This window comes from Amblyomma maculatum, chromosome 6, assembly GCF_055883805.1.
Source record: "Amblyomma maculatum isolate TAMU_Amacu chromosome 6, ASM5588380v1, whole genome shotgun sequence".
NCBI classification, from domain to species: Eukaryota; Metazoa; Arthropoda; class Arachnida; order Ixodida; family Ixodidae; genus Amblyomma; species Amblyomma maculatum.
This window is the reverse complement of record NC_139349.1, coordinates 119,171,500-119,186,233: the sequence shown is the minus strand read 5'-3', so window position 1 is coordinate 119,186,233 and position 14,734 is coordinate 119,171,500.

Here is a 14,734-nt window from a genome sequence, read left to right as displayed (position 1 = left end):
TCTGTCTGTCTGTCTGTCTGTCTGTCTGTCTGTCTGTCTGTCTGTCTGTCTGTCTGTCTGTCTGTCTGTCTGTCTGTCTGTCTGTCTGTCTGTCTGTCTGTCTGTCTGTCTATCTATCTATCTATCTATCTATCTATCTATCTATCTATCTATCTATCTATCTATCTATCTGTCTGTCTGTCTGTCTGTCTGTCTGTCTGTCTGTCTGTCTGTCTGTCTGTCTGTCTGTCTGTCTGTCTGTCTGTCTGTCTGTCTGTCTGTCTGTCTGTCTGTCTGTCTGTCTGTCTGTCTGTCTGTCTGTCTGTCTGTCTGTCTGTCTGTCTGTCTGTCTGTCTGTCTGTCTGTCTGTCTGTCTGTCTGTCTGTCTGTCTGTCTGTCTGTCTGTCTGTCTGTCTGTCTGTCTGTCTGTCTGTCTGTCTGTCTGTCTGTCTGTCTGTCTGTCTGTCTGTCTGTCTGTCTGTCTGTCTGTCTGTCTGTCTGTCTGTCTGTCTGTCTGTCTGTCTGTCTGTCTGTCTGTCTGTCTGTCTGTCTGTCTGTCTGTCTGTCTGTCTGTCTGTCTGTCTGTCTGTCTGTCTGTCTGTCTGTCTGTCTGTCTGTCTGTCTGTCTGTCTGTCTGTCTGTCTGTCTGTCTGTCTGTCTGTCTGTCTGTCTGTCTGTCTGTCTGTCTGTCTGTCTGTCTGTCTGTCTGTCTGTCTGTCTGTCTGTCTGTCTGTCTGTCTGTCTGTCTGTCTGTCTGTCTGTCTGTCTGTCTGTCTGTCTGTCTGTCTGTCTGTCTGTCTGTCTGTCTGTCTGTCTGTCTGTCTGTCTGTCTGAGTCTGTCTGTCTGTCTGTCTGTCCGTCCGTCCATCCAATCCGTCCGGACAGACGGACGGATGGACGGACGGATGGATGGATGGATGGATGGATGGATGGATGGATGGATGGATGGATGGATGGATGGATGGATGGATGGATGGATGGACGGACGGACGGACGGATGGATGGATGGATGGATATATGGATGGAGTGACAGATGCTGCGCTTTGTCTTCCTGTAAACAACGAACACCGGTGAACTTAGAGCCGTTCATTGAAATGTTGGTTACCACTGCGCGATAGACGCTTTCGCCTCATCACAATTTAGTGATCGAAAGTGCCTCCTAGAATTTTTTGGTACAGCATGTGTGTGATGGAGGGAAATCCAGCGTCTAAGCAATCATCACTTTTGTAAGGATTCATTTGAAACATGTATTCTTATTAAGCTACACATTAGTGTTGACAGTATTCTCATACAGCTCTTCTATATACCTATATACTGTTATAGTATTGACCACCTTCATCAAAGGGGATCGTTTCTTCACTGCTAAAAGTTTTTTCACGCCCGGTAGATAGCAAACCCCGAATAATTAGTGAGAGATCATCGTTTTACATTTATGCTCGCATTTACTGCAGCAGAGCCCTTGAAACCCAGCAAGCGATCCTGCGGCTGGTTATTTCTGTGGATACATATTTACAAAATCATGAATTATTGTTCAAATATTTGGGTGAACTGTTATAATTTTTATTGCTGTCATCAAAGTAACCAATCGTTAATGACAATTTTAGTGCCCTTATAAAATATACTAAAAATAGGTTGTGGTTAAGGTTTATCTATGAAAAAAATCTAATCGATTCCGGTTAATGTGCCCGAAGAATATACATTACTAACTTTGAATAATGTTTTTTGTTGTCGAATAGATATATAATGTTTCCTCAAGAAACAGGCTAAGTTCGTGCCTTACACATTCCGGTGCTTCCTTGTAGACGCAGTCAACATTAAGCAGAGCGATGTACTTTCACCTTGGTAGCTTGCTCGCTTCGCGCTGAATATTTTCCACGGGCGAGCATAGGCCACCGATGAGTAGTGTACCCTTGTTTGTCCACTTAAGTTGACGAACTGAAAACCTATATTTGGCCATTACTCAGCAGTCGGCAAATGTTCTTGGAACGAGGTCTCGGCATCGCAAGATGCATCACCAATTTTCTGAGAAGATAAGCTCTGTTTCTGGTGATGAACTTCACCAAAGAATACCGGCACCTTAACAAAGGAACGACGATCGCTTTCCTCGACACGCTAGGAGACACCAGAAATGCCTTCGCCCTAACAGACCAGCCCGAGGGCGATGCCCCAATCCGAAGAAATATATACCCACGTTCGACGTCAATCCAGCGCTACCCGAAAGCAGGCAAGACCAGATAAGGACTATTCTCCGAAATTGCAGCAAATGCTTTTCACCAGCTTCGAAAGTGCGCCAAACTCCTTTGGCCAAGCACCGCACAGTCATGGATGAAGTCGTACCGTTTATCCTGGCGAGAACGCCGCAAGACTTCTAATAAGTTGTCGTGAGTGCCATAGGAATGAATGTGAAAAACTACGTGCAGCCGAGCATAACCAGAAACAGGGGAATACAACGTACGTGCTCAGAATGGAGCATGCGTGTTCGTAGTCTTTACCTCCCAGCTGGCTGGTGACAGGTGAGCGAATAGGGACAAAAGGCAATGGGAACATTTATCCTTAACATCTGGGGAGGCATCGAATACGTGCTCTTGCTTATCTACCGTATCACGGGCTGTCAGAGTCAGTGAACAATCTTTTCTTAGCACCTTTATTTACAACCTAACTTAAAAAATTAGTATTTCAGAAGAATCCATTTGCTGCCAGCCGGTCTTACATTAATAGCCAAATAGCGTTTTTGTGCTTCTATGTCGGAATGACCTTGAGGGAGCAGTATAAAAACTCTACGGGTCGTCTCATTCAAAGAAAACATTCAAAGCCACAAACACCGAATAGAAAATATGTTTCAGCTACTAAAGTGTTATAAAATACGCCCAAAGCAACGTTAACGAGAGGAGCAAGACAGTAACACTTGAGAGACCTTTGTGCCCACTTCTCGCAATTTTAGAAATGGGATAAGCAAGCATTCGCAGAGGTTGAATATATCAGAAATAAAAACAGTTGCCAGAGAAACGAACGCTGAACGCTGGTATCCAACAGAGCAATGAGGATGTGGAGTTTTCATTGCACAAGAGCGCTTTCAGTCAAAGAACACCTTGACTTAAGTTATATTATTTACCCTCTATGATATATAAAACGTATTTGCCCAGAAGTGCACGCGTGTTACGCCGAGCAATAGGTCACGGGAACTTTTGACCCATTTGTATCACCGGCGGGTAGTCCGATGGCACAGGAGATCAAACTCCACACCTCTCGCGAGCTAGCCGGTGCCCTAGGCCGCCGAGGCCGTGGTCCTAAAAATACTCGAAGCATAAGCACCACCGAAAAGGTGGAAGCCTGCCCACATTCTCACCTTCCCTTCAGAGCTCCGAATGTTACCAGAAAAAGTGTTTTGTTAACTCACATATGATATATCAGAAACCACTTTGCCGCAGTTGGTGCTGAAAGCTTCTCCTAAAAAGATCTTTCGACTACGAGGGACGTCTTTGTATACCTCTGGAATTAACAGGAATCCAGAAGTGTATATATTAAAACGAAATTTCAGTTCATCTCCTTTTGACTTGAAAAATAAGTGATTACAGTATTTTACTTCCCTGGAAAGAGAAACAGGTGTCAGGACACGAACTGCCATGCATGTATATATAAATGTGCAACAACTAGAATGTTGTATATATGTACAAACTAGAATCTTTAAAGTATGCTGAAACGTGCCTATTGTTGTCACAAATCTCATATTTATGATTTGATGGTAGCCCCATTATTGCCATGCACATTCACTTCTTGTCACGCGCTATGTCAGGGGCTCCAGAATACCTAAAGTACAAAGCCTCTCCCTTTTTTCCCGAGCTCAACCAGGCCAGCGGAAGCTGCGGTCTGTTTCTGACCACAACTTCCCAATATGAATTATCAATTTTGTCGTTAACATGCTTGCGGAATATTAAAATATTCAGGGGCCCTTAAGACACTATTTACGAGCAGTTAAGAAGTGATGGACTACATTATGCCCACATAGTCCATTTTCCCAAACATGTCATGCGGCTGCAAAGCATTCAAACTTCTGCTCTCTTTCATTCTTTGCCCACTCACGTTCGTTGTCGCAAAACGCAGGTTTAATAGTTTGAAGTGTTAAATGCACCGAGATGTGTCTCGAAGATTCTGGCCACTCGTGTATTTCTGCAATGTTCCAGCTTCTGCTAGTCGACGCTTGCGGCTTTATCAGGATGTTTCATAGCTGCCTTTAAATTGAACGTTGACGGGTGTGACAGGTATGCTTTGTTCGACGATCAGTGAGCACGTTTGCTGTTATTGCCGCGCCGAATCGCTCAGTTCATTGCGGGCGCAAGCCAGCCATATAAGGTGTTCCATTAGTGCACTCACAGAATCTTCATTTGTTGCCATCGACCTCCTCAACACCACGTGACATCTGGTGGAGGAGCTGCTTTTCGTATTCCGGTTTACCGCTTGAAACCAAAACAACAGGGCTGTTCCTGTCGCCCTTGGGGACCAGCCAATAGGCTAACTAACCTGCCGCCGACTTCAGTTCAACTCGAACACGCACTGTTACCGGAACCCATTCTACTGCGGAATGGAATATCATTGACAATGGACCAGTATACAGCACCCATTGTCTTCGTGCAGTACCCGGACACCCTATTGTTCCGAGGATTGCCCCCTACACACGCGGAAGACTGGATGAGCTTCTTCGAGCGCGTGGCAGAATTCAGTGGCTGGAACGACGTAGCGAAACTCAGGCAAGTGTACTTTGCTCTTCAAGGACCTTTCTAGATCTGCTTCGAAAATGATGAGACTTCTTTGGAAGGTTGGGAAATATTCAAAGTCGAGTTTCTGAAGGCTTTAAAAGGTTACGTCCGAAAACAAAAAGTCCAGGCCCTCCTCCAAATAATATTTTAGCTCACAAATCAGCCTGTCCTGTCTTATGTTGAAGTGATTTGTGAGGTTCTTTCTTTAGAATCTACGGGCCGCCTTTCCCGTGGCTTATTCAAGGATACTAATCGAAATATACGGTTAGACCGACCACTTTAGCAACGAATAATTTTATCTGCGTACATGGACGGGACGAGAGTATAACGAAGACTAAACAAAAAATGACAAGAGTCGCCAGTTCGTTGGGTGCGTCAAGTCGGTGTAGACGCTAGCTCCGGTTCAAACTTTATATGGTCGCTGACATAGGGCCACGGCAGGTCTAGCGGAAGGCTAGGCGACCGGATGAGGCCCAATGGAAGCACGAGGCCTCTGGTTATCGTACCACGGCCAATGAGTCCGGCCTCCCCGATGTGCATAGATTCAGCACAGCGCCGAACGCTGGTGGCAGTGAAGAGCTGCCGTTACAGCAGCGGTGAAGAGCTGGCGCTGTGGTACTCCCGGGCCCGATCACCGTTTCGAGCACCGTGGACAACAGGAGGAATAGGACAGGATACGGCCGGCAGGCCCCAGGTCTGGATGCCCGGGTCAGGCCTGGCAGAATACGCACCGCTCCGAGCTCCTTGGACAGCCGACCGGCTCCGCTGCTCGCCTGTTCTCCCCTTCTCCTTCCTCGCGCTTCTCGAGCCAACCTCCACGTTTTTCTCTTTCTTCTTTCTCCGAATGTGTTTTCCTGATTCGTCTTTTTTCAGAGAAAGGACAGTTGGTTTTTCCCCACTCACACACACGCTCTTCACAAATATGCCCCCCACCTTCCCTTTGAGAAGTTTTTTTTTTCAGGAAAAAAACCTTGGGGGACACGACCCTGATGCAGTCTTTTGGGGGACCGCGCACCACAACACTGCTGCACACATCACTGTACACATCATAGAGCGACCACACCATTGCTCTTGTCTGCTGAGAGTCTGAGTCACTCGCACACACAAAATAAAAAAAAAATTGTACTAATACAAGTAGGAAACATTAACACTCAACACTTGTCAGAAGAAATAAATTCCTAGAAACATACTATGAACAGCACGACGAAACCTCCATTAGCTTCGTCTTAGATGTGCTCTGCGACGTTGCAGCTCCCACGGCGTTGGAGGACAATACAGAAACTAACCTTGTCTCTTGTATTGTTCTGGATTCATCCGTTCAATCTTTTGTATCGAGTCTCGGTTCCCCAGTCCACTCCGGGACTAAGGATCTACACTGAACGTTGGCAACGGAGTTTTCGTCTCGTCTTTATCAACAACTACGAACGATAAAGCTTGTAGGGCATACATTGGCTGGCACTCTTCGTAGCGTGTTGTGGTAATAGGAATGCGTCCTAATGGAGCGTTCCTCAGCTTTCCTTTCGGGACAGTCCTCTGGCATGCATCGCACGACCTCACAAACCGCTTATTGGTAGCTTGCACCCCGGGCCAGTAAAAGTCATCAAGCACTCTTGCGGTAGTATTTCTGACACCCTGGTGGCCGGCAAGTACACTTTCATTTGCCTGCATGAGGATCTGACGGCACAAAGCCTTCGGAACGACCGCTTGTTCGATTGTTTTTCATGGGCAAAGTTGATATGCCCGGTACAAAATGCCATCAACTATATGGAAGGTGTAGGCCGTATGCCCTTTTCCGTGATAGGTTTTCTTCAGCTTGCGACGACACATGTCTAAGCTGGTGTAATCTTCTTTCTTACGAAAAACAGGACGAGATAACTGGAGCGCGGTTTGAGTGGCATCCAAACCAGTCTCTGAAACGTTCGCCGCCAGAACCTGTAAAGAACAAGTACTGGACCCATCATCACTGGCAGGTATGCTTCTCTGGCCCGTCAAGATGGTTGGAACGCCGGCGAATGGGGCGCTTGCACCAGGAACGTAGGAACCAGGAACGGCAGGCGACTAGCAATAGCCTTGCCAGTGAAGTATGGCTACTTGGTAATGGCTTCCGCCTCAGGAGCTTTGATGTTTGAACCATACGCTAAACGTAAGGATGCTCGTTCACCAGTGTACACAGCCTTGGGCACCAGAGCCTGACGCAACACGATGCTATTAGGTCCAGTGTCGCGCAGCACCGACACCGCTTGTCCGAACACTTCTCCATGTTCCACCGACATGCTGGTACTCATTGGTGGTGGAATAAGAGCCGAATCTTCCCCTCAAACATCTAGGCATGTTCTTCCCATCTGACGACCAGGGCTGGAATCTCGAGGGGTTGTGCAGCAAGCAGATGTGTCCCGGTCACGTGAACTTATGCGTCGACATAACTGAGTTTCATTACCTGATCCGCAACATAATGTGCAATATGGGGGCTTCGGTTCTGTACTGCAATCCGCCGATCTATATCCGACCCTCTCAGATGAAGCATCGAATTTGAGTCTTTGGGTTTGGGGCTGTGTCCTCCGGTTTTGCTGAATTTTTTCTCAGATCTATCTTTAAAAACCGCGAGGTTATTCTGTCGCTGAGCCTCCATAAAATGATCGGCGGCCTCGGCAATCTCGTCCACCGTTTTGCAATCACTTTCTCGTAAGAAGAGAACCGAACGATTGTGGCAGCTGTTTAAAAACTGCTCCGCCACTATCATCTCCCGAACAACTTTAAAAGTGCGACCTTGTCCTCGCATCTCAACCCAGTGGCCATAAAAAAAAACTTAACAGCCTCGTGGCGTACTGTGAAGCTGTCTCGCCATCTCGCGGCTTGCTTCCACGAAACTTCTTTCTATAGCCCTCAGCCATGAAACGAAATCTCCGAAGTAACGCAAGTTTCGCTACCTCGTAAATAACTTAGTCCTCAGGAGAGAATCGTCCAAAAACAGAGCTTCTCCTCCGAGGCACAGGCTCAAAGCCGTGGCCCATTTCTCGTTTTTGGCCAGCCCTGATCAATGGCGACGTGTTCAAAACGCTTCAATACTCGTCCAGATCGTCCCTTGTCCCATTAAATTGTGGAATCAATCCATGAGGACTAATTGGGAAAGCCGGAGCCGGTACGGTACCGTGCTCAGCACTTCCAACACTAGAAATGTTTTCTCCCAATTCCGCAAGTCGCACTCGTAACTGCAAATTCTTGCTTTCCTGTTCCAAGCGCTGCTTTGCTTCGCTGTTTCATGTTCTGCAGCTTTCGCTTCACGTTTTGCAGCTCTCTCTTCGCGTTCTGCAGGTCTCTCTTCCCTTGCCTTTTGCAATTCTTTTTCAATCCACTCGCGCAACTCGACTCCCTGCAAACCTAATCGTTCCCCTACCGCGAGCAACTCTGGTGCACTCATTTTTTTCCGATCTATAGTCGCGGGAAAATGCTGCTTGGCCGGCCTGGTCCTGCCGTGCACGCCCAAATTGTGAAGTTATTTCTTTAGAATCTACGGACCGCCTTGTCCCGTGGCTTATTTAAGGATACTAATCGAAATACACGACCAGACCGAGCACTTTAGCAACGAATAATTTTATCTGCGCATATGGACAGGAAGAGAGTATAACGAAGACTAAACAAAAAATTGACAAGCGTCCCCAGTTCGTTGGGTGGGTAGGAACGTGAAGTCGGTGTAGACGCTCGCTCCGGTTGTTCAAGCTTTATATGGTCGCTCACATAGGGCATCGGCAGGTCTAGCGGAAGGCTAGGCCACCGAATGGGGCCCAGTGGAAGCACGAGGCCTCTGGTTGTCGTACCACGGCCAATGAGTCCGGTCTCGCCGATGTGCATAGGCGCAGCACGGCGCCGAACGCTGGTGCCAGTGAAGAGCTGCTGTTACAGCAGCAGTGAAGAGCTGGCGCTGTGGCACTCCCGGGCCCGACCACCGTTCCGAGCTTCGTGGACAACAGGAGGCATAGGACAGAATACGGCCGGCAGGCCCCAGGTCTGGATTCCCGGGTCAGGCCTGGCAGAAGACGCACCGCTCCGAGCTCCTTGGACAGCCGATCGGCTCCGCTGCTCGCCTGTTTTCCCCTCCTCGTGCCTCGCGCTTCTCGAACCAACCTCCACGTTTTTCTCTTCTTTCTTCTTTCTCCGAGCGTATTTTCCTTCTTCGTCTTTTCTCAGAGAAAAGACGATTGGTGTTCCCCACTCACACACATGTTCTTCACATGATGAAACATCTCTTCCACCGCGCCGATCTCAACATAACCGAGGAGAACAATGTCAATTTCCTGACGTCCAATGTAAAAGACCAACTCTTTGCCAGTGTTCATTCCAGCCATCAAAAACCATGGCGGAATTCACCCAAGACGCAGCGTGCAATGAGGAATAATTGGACGCCAGAACCTTCCAGTACAACCGGTAAATCAAGGCATTCCCCACAGGCCACTAAGACGACTCAAAAATCGCGGAGATAACCTGCAGGAATTGACCCTCGATATTTTCAACAAAGAATTGCGGTGACTCCTGTCATCACCCCAACAGCCCTGAATAGCGCGGACGTCGTTCGTGAAAGAGTCCAACAGGCACTGGGCGTTCCCCAAAGCGACGACTTCAGCTGCTTCAGCACAAGAATCCGTAGGGATGAACTACGCTGCTGTGTTAGGCCGTCCTGCGTTCCAGTGACACCTTTCATTATCCCCACGACGCGAACAAGTCGGCACTAAATGATTCCTATTGGCCCCCGCCCGCCTAGCCAGCGAACGACCTTCAAGCCCCCGGAATTGCGATGCCGGGAGGAGCGCGAAAACTGCCCTCTTTAATTCCATTGTGTTGAGGCTGAACACATCCTCCATCACTTCCCATACAGGCGTGTCGGCCTGCCTGGTTTAACTATCGTTTCCAGACGATCCTGTCCATGCAAGCGACCACATTGCAATCGGCGACTTCATTAGCAAGGGAGAACACGCACCGGCAACTCGTTTTTCATGCTTGCCACCGCCGTTCAGGTCCCACTTTACGTCACCTTGCCAGAGCTGCGTGCGAGGAAGGTCCCCTAGCCCGCGTAGGGGAAACAAGAGAGCAACCACAGGAGGTTAGGTTGATATGTGGCGAACTAACAAAGATCCTCCGCTGCCGACGACGAGTAACGATGACGACGCTATTACGCCGACGCTCATTTTGAAGTCGCCCTCGACGATCACGCGCCCAGACCTGAAATCTACATCGCCGGTATGTACAATGCCAACATCGGCAACAGCACGATCACACTACAAGTTGACGCTGCCGTCAAGCAAAGTGACAATGGCTTGCCCCGGCTACGCCCTAACCAGATGAAGTAGAGATCGAACGCCGAAGCCAACATGGTATACGAGGACACCGACCAGTAATCTCGAAGTTGTTGTCAATAGTTGCCCGTTGCAGCCTCAGTAGACACCGGAGCTCACTATTCGACTATAAGTGGAATGTTCGCCACCCAGCTAAAAAAATTGACTACTTGGGATGGCCCGGTATTCCGCACCACCGGCGGTAACCTTATTACGCCGCAAGGCGATGCACAGTAAATATTAGAGGAAATGGACGTACTTATCCTACCAGCTTCGTCGTCCTACAGGAATGCTTTCGCGACATGATTTTGTGTATGGATGTAGTGTATTATCATCACGCGATCATCGACATTCGCTCAAAACTCATCAAAGCTCTCGACGTGCAAAGTGGTACTTGCTTCTTGAACTTCGACGCATCAGGTCGCTCTCAATGTCGTCGACGGAGAATTGACACCCAGTTATTACTGCATAGAGGACTCGGAAGAATAGAGGCATCGCCCATTTTCGATACGGACACGTTCAGGTGCTGGTGACGAACTTTACCGAAGGATACAGGCATATCAACAAGGGAACAACGGTCGCCTTCCTTGACGAATTAACACACAGCCGAGATGCCTTCATCTTAACAGACCAGCTCGAACACCACGCACCCTAGCGAATAAATATACCAACGTCCGCCGCCAATCGAGAAATACCCCAAACCAGGCAAGGCCAGATAAGGACACTTCTCTAAAAGTACAGTGATTGCTTTTGTTCAGCTTCGAAAGTGCGCCAAACCCCTCTGGTCAAACACCACATCATCACGGATGAACACCGAGACCTTTGCGACAGAGCCCCTGCTGTGTATCCTCGCGAGAACGCCAGACCAACCGCGATCATGTAGAAGAAACTTCGGGACGATGCTATCCTGCCATCAACGAGCCCCTGGGCGACGCTAGTTGTGATAAAGAAGACAGCACCCTGCAATTCTGCGTGGATTACCGTCGCTTGAACAGCAAAGTAAAACAGACGTCTACTCCATCTTCTGCAGCATTAACGCAATGGACTGGTTATGGAACGATAAATACTTCACATCAATGAACCTGAAAGGCGGCTATCGGCAAATTGAGTTCGACGGAGTTCGCGAGAAGAGCGAATTCACCCACCGGACGGACTTTTCGAGTTCAAGGCGATGCCATTCGGCCGGTGTTCCGCGCCAGAGACTTCTCAACGGGCAATATACACTCTGCTGGCGGGCTTGAAGTCTCCCAAGTAGCACACATTATGTGGCCCACATGGGGCCCGTATGGACACGGTTGGCTTAGGCGACCACAATAACACCTAAGAGGGCTCCCTTTAGTGCTGGGGCCCAAATTGGGCTTGCCCCTGCTATTTCCAACTGGGCATCATATAGCAGTGGAAAGTGCTGAGTACATATTCCCACATCGGGTCCTCAAGGCTCCCTCGTGGGACATTTTACGGCCGATGCAAAAAAATTTGGGCTTTGTATACAAAACACCTGGGCTAATCTAACTAGGGCTGCCCACTCAACAGCCCAATAGGTCCGCGTGGGCCGCGGCTGAACTAAATAGGGGTATGTACGCACATTGCCTACTTAGCACTCTTGAGGGGTACTCGAGGGAAGGTCAGACGGAAATGTGGCCTTCATACAGTAAATTCCAGGGCCGCCCCTAGTGGGGCTGCCCACCAAAACCCTAGATAATTTCCGCACGGCCTGCAGCGGGGCATGAAAGTGCTCCTTCGTACTTCTGCTTGCATCGGTCTCTTTCGAGGCACATTAGGGCAGGTCCGATGCAAATGTGGTCGTAAAGCAAATAGAAGATGGGAAAGCTCGAATTGGTCTGCACACTCAAAAGCTGTATAGATCCCGCAAGGTTTGAGGTAGGGCTGAAAAGCGGGCATGTCTCGACTCTGCCCACAAGGGTATTTCTTGGGGTACTTGTGGGCAAATGCAACATATGTTCCCATTCCATGCGATAAAAATTAGGTTCAGCCCAATTGGGGCTCCCGTGAAAGGCCGCAGTGGGCCCAAATCGGCCGTAGGCGGGCTCACTGCTCTGCAACGTCTCCACCGTACCTTTAAGGCACCATTTTAGTTATCAGTAATGGCTCCGCTTTACAAGTATGTACTGAACTACCTCCAAATTTTTCCTGCGCCATTATTCAACACACTCCACAGATATAAATATTCAGACCAACATTTTGGGGGTGACATGGGCAAGCCTACATTATTGTAGTGTTAGGAATAAACTTCTGTTATGTTACTGAGTGCCCAATACAAGGTCAAAATTATGCATATTACCCCGAAAATGCCCGATTCAATGCATGAGGGCAGCACGTGGGCCAGCCCGAAACAACTGGCCTCCTGCAAGACCGCGCCGGTACAGTTCAGGTATTGGAGGGATTAATCAACTTAAAAATTAAAACCTTGGTGAATGAGGCGGCACTATCTGCACAAACATAGTCTCTTTAGTGATTCTGGTATGCTGTCCACATTCGGCTATCTGGGCTGGAGGCGGGCAGCGCTATTTGGGCAGCCCGCACGGACACAGTTTGGGACCGATCGCGGCAAAATTGGGTAGCCCACACGGGGTCCTCCTGGGTACATGATACAAATTCAACGTGAGGCCCCTATGGGCTGCCCCCATGGGCCCAACCCCTCGTCATAGCCCACTTTGTGATGCTAGGGCTCAGATTTGTCTGGTATACTTAGTTGATGTCTTTGCTTCACGATTTAAAGACTACCTACGAGGAACTGCGGTTCCTGGGTCACATCTTTAGCAAGGATGGTGTTCGCCCAACCCACAGAAAACAGCTGCGATCGCACGGTTTCCACCGCCTGCCGACACGGAAGCTGTACGCAGATTTGGGATATGCGCTTACTATCGCCGATATGTCAATAATATTTAGCGCATCGACGAACCGTTGGCGCAGCTTACATATGCCGAAGGACCTCTTAATTGGAAGGCATCGCAAAATGATGTTTTCAAGGAACTTAAGTGCTGCTTACAGTCCCCCCTGTACTCGCGCAATTCGATCAAAGTGCGGAGATAGAAATTTATGCCATGGCAAGCAGCGTTTGCCTTGGCGCCGTCCTTTTTCAGAAAATAGACGGACAGGAAAAGCTATAGCGTATGCTAGCCATCCCCTGTCGAAAGCTGAAACCAAATGTTTGACCATAGAGAAATAATATCTTGGCATCACTTGGCCACATCATTATTTCCCCCCTATTTCTACGGACGATCATTCAGGGTTGTTTCTCACCATGCTCTGTCCTGGGTCGCCAACTTAAAATGCATCTTCGGCCGCCTTGCACGATGGAGGCCGTGCCTTATATTCGACATCTCAATGTACCAGTCTCGCCGCAAACATTGCGATGCTAACTGCTGCCACGAGCCCCCGCGGACGCGCCGCCGAAAAGTGACGGCAAAAATGCCGTGCGACCGGTACGAGTCAGCAGGTTTGCCCAGCAGCAGCACTCGGACACTGAGTTGAATGACTTAGCTGGGTACCTCGAAGGCAACATCGCTTCTCCTACTGTGTTTAGGCGTCATTTATTGTAACTATCCTTAAACAAGCACAAGGAGCGAAGCACAGGAAGTAGTAGACGAATATGTCTACTTAGGACCGGTAGTAGCCGCAGATCCGGACCCCGAAAAGGAAATAACATGAAGAATAAGATTGGGATGGAGCATATTTGGCAAGCACTCGCAGATTATGACTAGAAGCTTAGCGGTATCGATCAAGAGGCAAGTATAAAACAGGTGAATCTTACCTGCACTCACCTATGGGGCTGAAACTTGGAGGCAAACCAAGAGGATTCTGCTTAAGTTGAGAACGACTCAGAGGGCTATGGAATGACAATTGGTAGGGTGTTATGACCGTGCATGGTCCGCATTTGCGCGCACTATTGTTCGCCTGTGGGCATGGATATGTGCTGTGGATATGTGCTGTTGGTGCAAGGGCTCTAAGTGATCCTGTTTCCATGAATCTTTTTGTGTGAGCCTGCTTTGCTTTGTCGAGACCCTCCAAATGCCAAATTGGCCCTGTCAAGGGAACGTCAAGAAAAATACAAAGAAACGTCGCCCTGTGAGAAATAGCCGGATGTGCTTTTGTACAATTGTTTACCCTTCCTGTTGAGAAGGCTATTGTCAAGTGAGGAATACCTATTGTCCAAAGGAGACGACAGAGTGACACGTCCGCTGACGTACAGGACAAGAAAGAAGCATGACGAATACGGCCATTATTAGAGGAATTCCGGGAATGCAGGAAAGATTTGCAATTGCCGGAAAGGGACAATGCAGGGAGCAGTATGTGGCGCGCACGCGCACTCGGGTTTCTGAGAAGGAAATCCACTTGCCGGAACCATCATATCGGATCTTTGCAGAAGAATAGAAATGTACCTCCTCGCCGTTCCCAAGCTCTACCCACCAACAAGTGACCACGCCCAACGAAACAATACCGGACCAGTCAGTGCATCAGACCATCAGTGCAGTGATGTGTTCGATTGGATGCCGATATCTGAGGGGCGTGCCCTGGAACTGGTTGGTCAGCATATTCAGAGAGGGGCTGGAAATCGGGGGTTTTAAGGACGTTGCAGAGCACGAAATGACGCTCTGAGCCCTGGGTAAACGGCTCATCCAGACGCTTCTCACTATGAACTCTTAACGCTTG